Source organism: Ziziphus jujuba, chromosome 11, assembly GCF_031755915.1.
Source record: "Ziziphus jujuba cultivar Dongzao chromosome 11, ASM3175591v1".
NCBI lineage: Eukaryota > Viridiplantae > Streptophyta > Magnoliopsida > Rosales > Rhamnaceae > Ziziphus > Ziziphus jujuba.
The window spans coordinates 4,336,528-4,346,053 of record NC_083389.1 but is presented as its reverse complement, the minus strand read 5'-3'; the positions used below and the strand labels follow the sequence as shown (position 1 = coordinate 4,346,053).

General features: G+C 32.8%; 1 pseudogene; it reads right to left on the bottom strand.

Moving 5' to 3' along the window:
* Positions 1 to 4,042: 4,042 nt before the first annotated feature.
* Positions 4,043 to 5,509, bottom strand: LOC125419257 (large ribosomal subunit protein uL2cz/uL2cy-like; annotated as a pseudogene).
* Between the last annotated feature and the right edge of the window lie 4,017 nt (positions 5,510 to 9,526).

Sequence of the window (9,526 nt, the reverse complement as noted above, 5' to 3'; positions counted from 1 at the left end):
TATCGAAGAAAATACAATTACCTTGATATGATATTCCTTTCATTCTTCCTCTATGATGTTTATGGAATCTGACTCTTTTATGGTTATAGTTGATGGTTGTTTATTAATTCCATGTCTACTGCAGAACTAGACATGAGAGTTTCTTCTCATCTAGCTCCTCGCGACTAAAAAGATTAAAAAATAATATCTATGTATTATATATTTATGTATTTAATGAATAATATACTGAAAAAATATATTGATTCATGAGATTTTTTGAAATTTCATCTAACCTATTAGAAATTTGTATATCTTGTTTTAATATATAACTAAACATGGATTCGATTTATAGAGAATTTTTATTTAGAGATACATTTAGAGATAATAGTATAGATAAATTCATTTTGTAATAAGGTTATAACAAATCGGTATTTTGTTTTGCTTTTTATTATCATATCAAATCGGCTAAAATTTAGAAACCCAATAAAATCAAAATTTCCGCGGGTGGATATTTACTCTTTCAATATTCAGTTGTAGGATTAGCCTATGACATGACCTTTCAAAATAAATGAATTGGTTTCTGGTTCGTTCTACCATCCTACCCAATGAATCATTAAGATTCGTTTTCAATATAATCTTATGTATGCAACGGTTCTAGTGTTCCTGTCGCTTCTCGATTCATTGTTAAGTCTGACTTCTACAACGGAGCCCCTAATGATATTTGATTTGTTCTCGAGTCAATCCTCTCAGTATATATTGGCTCAGGGCTCTTGATTCTTTTTCCATGAACATATTTGTATAACTATAGACCAATCATTATTAATGCTTTATTACATTCCTCGTTATGAGATGAATCATAGACTTTACATATTGGAATCATATATCATTGATATATTTTTTTTTTGGGCTATTTCTGTCATCCTTCCATTTATCCGCATATTTTGTTTTTTCTTTACAACTCAAACTCATATTAGTTTTTCTTTTTTGTTGTTTGTTTATCCAAAAAAATATTTCAGTTGCTACGCTGATATGACCAATATATCATATCTTGACCAGTTTTTTATATCCATATTGATACGAACCTAGGACGACCTGCTCCTAAATCCGTATTATATTAGCCCGGATCTAATTATGTTCAAGTTCTAATGGTCACCTTGATCCCTAACCAACCTGTGATTAGAAACCTTTGTATATAGTGAAGACGCCACAACAGGTGATGGAAGTCCTATTGATAAGTCAAAACTAAAATACTCATTCACTAATGGTGTTTTAGTTGTTCAAAAGAACAAAAAGAATTCAATCTCACAAATAATTTTCTGTATAAAATTCAAGCTTGATTTCTTATTGAAAATAAGCCTTTAAATAGGCTAAGATTACAAAGCAAAAACCCAAAACAAATTAATTCAAAACCGGACTCGAAGTGTGGAGAAAAAGAAAGTAGAGAAAAGCAAAGTGCCTAATTTTTCCTAGTTTCCTAAACTAATTTGGATTAATTAATTCCTTTATTTTGAGTTAGGAATTAATTAATTTACAATTGAAATACTAAAATAATAACTCTCCTAAACTTATTTTTCTAGAAAATAAATAAATATGAATCAAAATAAAAGACTGATTTCCTAAAACAAAAAGTCAAAATCAAATTAGGAAACTAAAATACTAGCTTTATGACTAAGTTGACTTTGACCAATTTGAGCTCCAAATCAGCTTTAATGTGCTTTGTAGGATGCCAAATAAGCTGAATATGAAGTCCCACACGTTGCCCATGCTTGGAAGAGGAAGAAAAAGCCAACTCAGCAAAATACAGTAAAGCTAGCACAAAATACAGTAAAAAACAGGCCAAATTTGAAGCTGTCTGTACAACCCCTTTTTGAATGCCTTTGAAGCTGCCTTGACTTGATTAAATATCCTCTTAGACATATGTATTGAATCCATAAAGAGTTGGAACCATTTCATGGTGCTCGTTGTCCATATTTGCACCAAAACTGTTACCCGGGTCCGTATCGACTTCCACCACTTGGATGCTTAGAATAAGCTTTGTATCTTCAAGTATGGACAAGCCCTGTTGAGAATTGATTACCCCCTATATAAATGTTCCCAGGTTGTCCTTAAATCTCTTAATTTGAGCTCTTGTGATTGGACTGGTCTTCATTGTGTCGGGTCAGCACCCCAGCGGTTATCGGTTGAGCGGGCTTGGGCGGAATCACATCACATATAATGCAAAATGATGAGTTGGTTATTAGTTCTATATTAGTTCTATATCTATATTAGTTCTATAATAGTTACTAGTTCACATAATGGGCTGGTACTTCTTTCTTTTTTTTGAATCCTAGTCCTAAGAAAACCAACAAGTCACACACTAAGCATAGCAATTATATCAAATGATTAATCAAATTTTTATTCAACCTTATAAAATTTTTCATTTTTGTTTTTAGTTAAGAGAAAAAGAATGAAAGAATTTGTCATTTTTTGTTCTATTACTGGATGGATAGAATAGAACGAAAGATAAGTCAAGTAAAGGCCTATTATGACTCTTTTATAAATATCCAAATTTTGATGCCTAATACCTCATAAATAGTTCGAACTGTATAGGAACTGTAATCAATTTTAGCTCAAATGGTTTGTAGAGGAACCCCTCCTTCTCTGATCCATTCGACACGTGCAATTTCTTTTCCGTCAATATGCCCAGCTAGTTAATTCCTTTCGTACCTACCTACTTAGTTAATTCAATAGCTTTTTTTATTACTTTCCAAAATGAAACTCTATTTTTTAATTGCCCAGCTATAAATTCCACAAGAATATTAGGGTTTCCATAAGGGTTTTCAAATTCTAGGTTCTATTAATAACTTTGGGAATCCCATATATATTGTGACTTGAATCAAATTGATTCATTTCTTAATTTCCATACATGAAATTCCCTCGACACTAGAAGATATTTTCATATTTTTTGTACACAATTCTTGATACAGTTTCATGTTTTTTGATCTTCTTATAGATCCTTCGAATAATTTTTTGGTTGTGCAAACCAAAGAGAATGATGACCTTGGGTTGCACCAAGTCTAAAACCAAGTGGTTATTTTTTGTCCCATAATCCCCCGCTACTATACATATCATGACATGTCATATCGATGTACTTCTTTTTTTTATTCATCCATGTTTTTTTAAGCATAATATGGTGTATTTTATTTCTATTTTTTATTATAAAAAAATATTTGTCATTTAACCTTAAAATTCTTCAAAGACAATTTTGTTCTTTAAATAGTCTGTATAATAATGTAGAGCTATATGTTTCAGTAAAATTGTTATATGATAAGTAGGTCTTTTCATTGGATAACCTCATCCCCAAGTTCAAGGTTTTAATTTTTTCACAGTAATGCCTTCGTTGACTTCCGCTTTACTAATTTTTAACTTTGCTTTAGTGAAACCTCTATTGCGATTAGCATTTGCTGCTGCAGAAGAAACCAATTTTAAAATGGGAGAACATGCACGAAAGGGCATGAGTTCGAGTATCAGAAGTGTTTCTTCATAAGAACGCCCACGAATGTGAACAATTACTCTTCGTACTCATATCTATAAATTCACCTAGAGTGTATTCTTTTATATATCGGTCCATCGTTTTCTTCTTTCTCATAAGATTTACCTCTCACTAATGAACAATAAGTATCTATATTCACTTTTTGTATTTATTAAAAAACTTATTAACGGCGAGATCTATTATCATTTTATGCATGTCCTCGGAAACTTAGAGTAGGTGAAAATTCTCCCAATTTATGTCCTACCGTATGATATAATATATAAATTGGCAAATGCTCTTTTCCATTATGGATGGCAATAGTATGCCTGATCATTGTCGGTATAATGGTAGACAATCGGGACCAAGTGACTATTATTTCTTTTTCTGCTTTTGTGTTAAGCGTATTTATTTTTCTTAATAAATGATTCACTATAAAAGGAATTTTTTTTTTCGAATGAACGTGTCACAATTAATTACTCCTATTTTTGTTTGTTTGTAAAGATGAAGAAACAAATACTATTTACTAAGTTGACGAAGAATCAAATTATCACTCTATTTATTCCTTTTTCTACTTCTCCTTCTAAGTGCAGGATAATCCCAAGGGGTTACGGGTTTTTTTCTACCAATAGGGGCCCTCTCTTCACCACCCCCATGGGGATGGTCTACAGGGTTCATAACTACTCCTTTTACTACAGGACGCTTACCTAGCCAACATTTCGATCTGGCTCTACCCAAACGTTTCTGGTTCACCCTAACATTCCCCACTTGTCTGACTGTTGCTGAGAAGTTTTTGGGTATCAAATGGTCCTCCTTAGAAGGTAATTTTAATGTGGTTAATTTCCCTTCTTTTGCAATCAGTTTCGCCATAGCACCTGCTGCTTTAGCTAATTGCTCACCCTTTCCATGTGTGATTTCTATGTTATGTATGGTCGTGCCTAAAGGCATATTGTCGAAGTAGATTCTTCTTTTTGATCAATCAAAACCCCTTCCCAAACTGTACAAGCTTCTTCCAAAGCGTATAACTTTCTGGATGTAAATGATGATATCTATACAGATGGATCTTATACATATATATATATATATACCATATAATGAAGTACCATATGAGTGGATATATAGGAATCAAAATCTGCTGAATCACTTATGTTATGATCTTTTACATCCTAGGTCTTCCCGTTCCTTCATCTGGCTTATGTTCTTCATGTAGTATTCGGATCGAATGACTTTATAAAATTTCGTCGATACTTCCACATATAACGGGTAACATAGGAGACATCTCTATTTCTCCCCTTGGGAATCCTTAGAATTATCACTGCTTAGCTTTCAATTCGCCTTTAACCATCAACTGAAATGTGAATAACCTATCCTCCTTTTTTTGAAACAAAGGCCGCTTTTGGTTCTGTCCATGCTTGTAACAATTTTTTCTTCTCCATATTACTATATCTCTAGAGTCAATAATTTTATATGAGGAACTACTGAACTCAATCCCTTGATGTCGTTACTCTTCAGTTTTCTATTGAGGTCTATCCTGTAGAGGTATTCAAATTGGATCAATGATCGATTTTTAGGTTTCATCATAAACCTAATTGGTTTCTTCTAATTACATAAATCAATAGTTCAAACCACCCTCAAAGGTAGGGCATTTCCCATTTTTATAGGAACTTCTACACCAAAAATAATGGTATTTCCATTTATAGCTCCTCTGGGATGTAAAATATATCTTTTCTCACCATCTCCATAGTGTATGAGACAAATGTATGCATTTCGATTAGGATCATATTCTAGAGTTACGATTCTACCATATATGTCTTTTTCATTCCATCAAAAATCGATTTTATGGTATAGATGCTTATGACCTCCCCCTCTATGCCCTGCGGTAATGATTCCTATGGCATTACGACCTTTACCACAATGATGCTGCCCATAGATCAAATTATTTTGTGGATTGGATTTCACTTGACTGTCCACGGCTCCTTTACGTGTGCTTGGGGTAGAAGTTTTGTATAAATGTATTGCCATGCTATTAAGTATTTTGATTTAAGTTCTTTTCTTTCTAATAGGTCGAATAAAAAAACCCAGTTGAAGTGTAATGATCATACGTCTACAATGCATTGTATGTCCCATAATAGGTCCCATTCTTCTACGCTTTCCCGGTAGTCAATGACTATTCATAGTTATTACCTTGACACCAAAGACGAGTTTGACCTAATGCTTTATTTCTGTCCTAGTTGATCCTGATTCGACATTAGAAGTATATTGATTTTTCAACAATAACCGAATACTATTGTCTGTAAATACTGCATATTTTATTCGATCCATAAATCTATTTTCTTCCCTATGAGTTCTAGTCTCAATAAGAATGCCTGTTCTTATAGTTCATATGTTATGATATGAATATACCACACCAATTTGATATGTATGGATGATGAGATTCCATTGATACAGAGCCAATTCCAATAGACTTATTTTATTGGAGGGTCCCATTAGCGTGCATCCAGTAGAAATTGAACCTACGAATTCGCCAATTATGAGTTGGGTGCTTTAACCATTCAGCCATGGATGCTTAGCGAGGATCCTCATACATGGTGAATAAGAAAATTCCAATTCAAATGAAATCATTAGGATAAATCAATGCAATTTAGGAGGACTCAATGAAAGGACATCAATTCAAATTTTGGATTTTCAAATTAAGAGAGATATTGAGACACATCAAGAATTCTCACTATTTCTTAGATTAATGGACCCAATTCAATTCAGTGGGATCTTTCATTCACATTTTTTTCCATCAATTGTTTCTTTTTTTTAAAAAAAAAAGATGCTGAACGTGTATAGGATGGATGCAACCTTAACCTGATGCTAAAATTGCAGAATAACACAAAAACAAATAAAGCAAATAAAGATAGATCAAACCTGAACAAAATTTAGCTCTGAAACCAAATGATACGAACCTAGGACGACCTGCTCCTAAACCCATATTATATTAGCCCGGATCTTTAATTAAGTTCAAGTTCTAATGGAATGGACCTCAACCCCTAACCAACCTGTGGTTAGAAACCTTGGTATAATGTAGACGCCACAATAGGGGATGGAAAACCTATTGATAAGTCAAGCTAAAACAACCAATTCTCTAATGGTGTTTTAGGTGTTCTCAAAGAACAAAGAGATAATTAATCTCACAAGTATTTTCTTAATCAAATCAAAGTTTAAAGTTATATTATTAATGAAAAATAAGCCTTTAAATAGGCTTTGAAAGAAACAAAAATAAACCCTAAAAACCCTAGGAAAAACCGGCCACTCAATGAAGAATTCTACCTTGGCCGAAACTTTCCTTTTCCTAATCTAATTTGGATTAATTAATTCCTTTATTTTGAATTAGGAATTAATTAATTTACAATGAAAATAATAAAATAATAACTTTCCTAATCTTATTTGTCCATAAAATAAATAAATATAAACTAAAACAATAAAGGTAGTTTCCTAAAACAAAAAGTAGAATAAAATTAGGAAACTAAAATACTAGCTTTTTGACTAAATTGACTTTGACCAATCTTTGACCAAAGTGAACTCCAAATCAGCTTCAATATGCTTTGTAGGATGCCAAATAAGCTTATTGTGAAGTTCCTCATGTTGCCCTTGCTTGGAAGTAAGAGAAAAGGCTAATACAGTAAAATACAGTAAAGCCCGCGAAGAATACAGCAAATCCGGCCTTTCCTTCTCCTTGTGCGCAAACCAGCTTGTTGGTCGGCTTTGAAGCTGCTTTGGCTGGTTTCTATGACTCATCCTCCATATGAATTGAACCCATAAATATGGGGTTCCAATTCATACAACCCGGCCTCTTTATTGTTACCAAAAACGTCACCCGACCTCGTTTTGGCTTCTATTGCTTGTATGAGTAGAACAGGCCTTTGTTCTTTAGATATGGCCAACCCCTCTTGATTATGACTTATTCCTTGTATGAAGACAGCAAGATTGTCCTTGAACTTCTTGGCTTGAGCCCTAGTGATAGGTCCCACCTTCATCTGTATTGGGTCAGCACCCCAGCGGGTTGTTGATCGAGCTATCTCGGGTGGATTTGCATCAACTAGGCCAATCACAAGAGCTCAAATTAAGAGATTTAGGGACAACCTGAGAGTATTTATATAGGGGTAATCAATCTCAACAGAGCTTGTCCATACTTGAAGATACAAAGCCTATTCTAAGCATCCAAGTGGTGGAAGCCGATACGGATCCGAGTGACGGTTTTGGTACATTTTTGGAGTCCGGGAAGCATGAAATGGTTCCAATGATTTATGGGTTCAATACATATGCCTAAGAGGTCATGGAATCAAGTTAAATCAGCCTCAAATGCAATCAAAAAGGGATTGTACGGACAACATCAACAATTTGGCCGAATTTGCTGGATTGCTTGCTGGCTTTACTGTATTTTACTGTATTAGCCTTTTCTTATTTTTCCAAGCATGGGAAACGTGTGGGACTTCATATTCAGCATATTTTCCTTCCTAAAAAGCATCTAGAAGCTGATTTAAAGCTCAAAGAGGTCAAAGATTGATCAAATTCAACTTGATAAAAAAGCTAGCATTTTTAGTTTCCTAATTTGTTTTTACTTTTTGTTTTAGGAAACTACCATTACTTTTTGGCTTTTATTTATTTATTTTCTGGAAAAATAACTTTAGGAAGGTTTTTATTTTATTCTTTCCATTGTAAATTAATTAATTCCTAATTTAATATGAAGGAATTAATTAATCAAACTTAGATTAGGAAAGGAAGTATGGTTTCGGCCAACTAGGTTTCTTTATGTGTGGTGGCCGGTTTTCTTTATGTTCTAGGGTTTTATTGCGTGGCTTTGTAGCCTATTTTAAGGCTTATTTTTCAATAAGAATATAACTTTGATTTGATTAAGAAAAAATACTTGTGAGATTAATTATCTCTTTGTTCTTTGAGAACACCTAAAACACCATTAGAGAATTGCTTGTTTTAGCTTGACTTATCAATAGGTTTTCCATCCCCTATTGTGGTGTCTACATTATACCAAGGTTTCTAACCATAGGTTGGTTAAGGGTTGAGGTCCATTCCATTAGAACTTGAACTTAATTAAAGATCCGGGCTAATATAATACGGGTTTAGGAGCAGGTCGTCCTAGGTTCGTATCATTTGGTATCAAAGCTAAATTTTGTTCAGGTTTGATCTATCTTTATTTGCTTTATTTTTTTTTTTTTTTGTGTTATTCAGCAATTTTAGCATTAGGTTAAGGTTGCATCCATCCCATACACGTTCTGCATCTTTTAAAAAAAAAAAAAATTCATTCCTAGTTGAATTAGGTTTCCTAGTTTTATCGTATTTTTGTTTCCTAATTTGTTGGTTCTTTTTCATCATTGTTCTTGTTGATTTTGGTTTTTGTTGATTTTTCTTTTGCTGTTTTAGTCTTAAATATTTGCATTCATATATTCAAAAAAAAAAAAAAAAGAAGGGTTTGCAGCAACATATAAAAAATAAAAAATAAAAGAAAAAAAGTTTGCGGCAACATTTAAAAAAAAAAAAAAAAAACTGCACTTTTGTGTTTATTTGGAGGTCACGGGTTTGGTGTTTGTTTTGGAGTTGGAATTGCAATTTTGGTAATTATTCTTGCTACTGCAGTTGTTTATGTTTTGTGAGTGAAAAAAAAAAAAGAAGAAAAAGCCAAATTAAAAAAAAAAAATTGGTTTTTGAATTTGGTGTTTGCTGGAAATTTCCTTGAACTGCTGCATTGTTGACTGTTTGTTACATATTTGGAGTTTCTGGAGAGTTATTTTTGCTGCTGGATAGTTGAGTTTGAGTGTTAAATTATTTGGATTAAAATTAGTTAAAGGAATTGATACAAAACTTGAATTACAAGAACAACAACCAACACTTTTCTATATTTTTGTTCTCTTTGATTCTTGTTTGTATTTGAATTTATTTTTCCAGAATTTTATTCTTGAACTCAAAATATACTACCATCTGGTCCAGTTCTTCAAAATTCTAAAGTTTTCTCATTAATTTGCTTTATTTTGTCTAGAA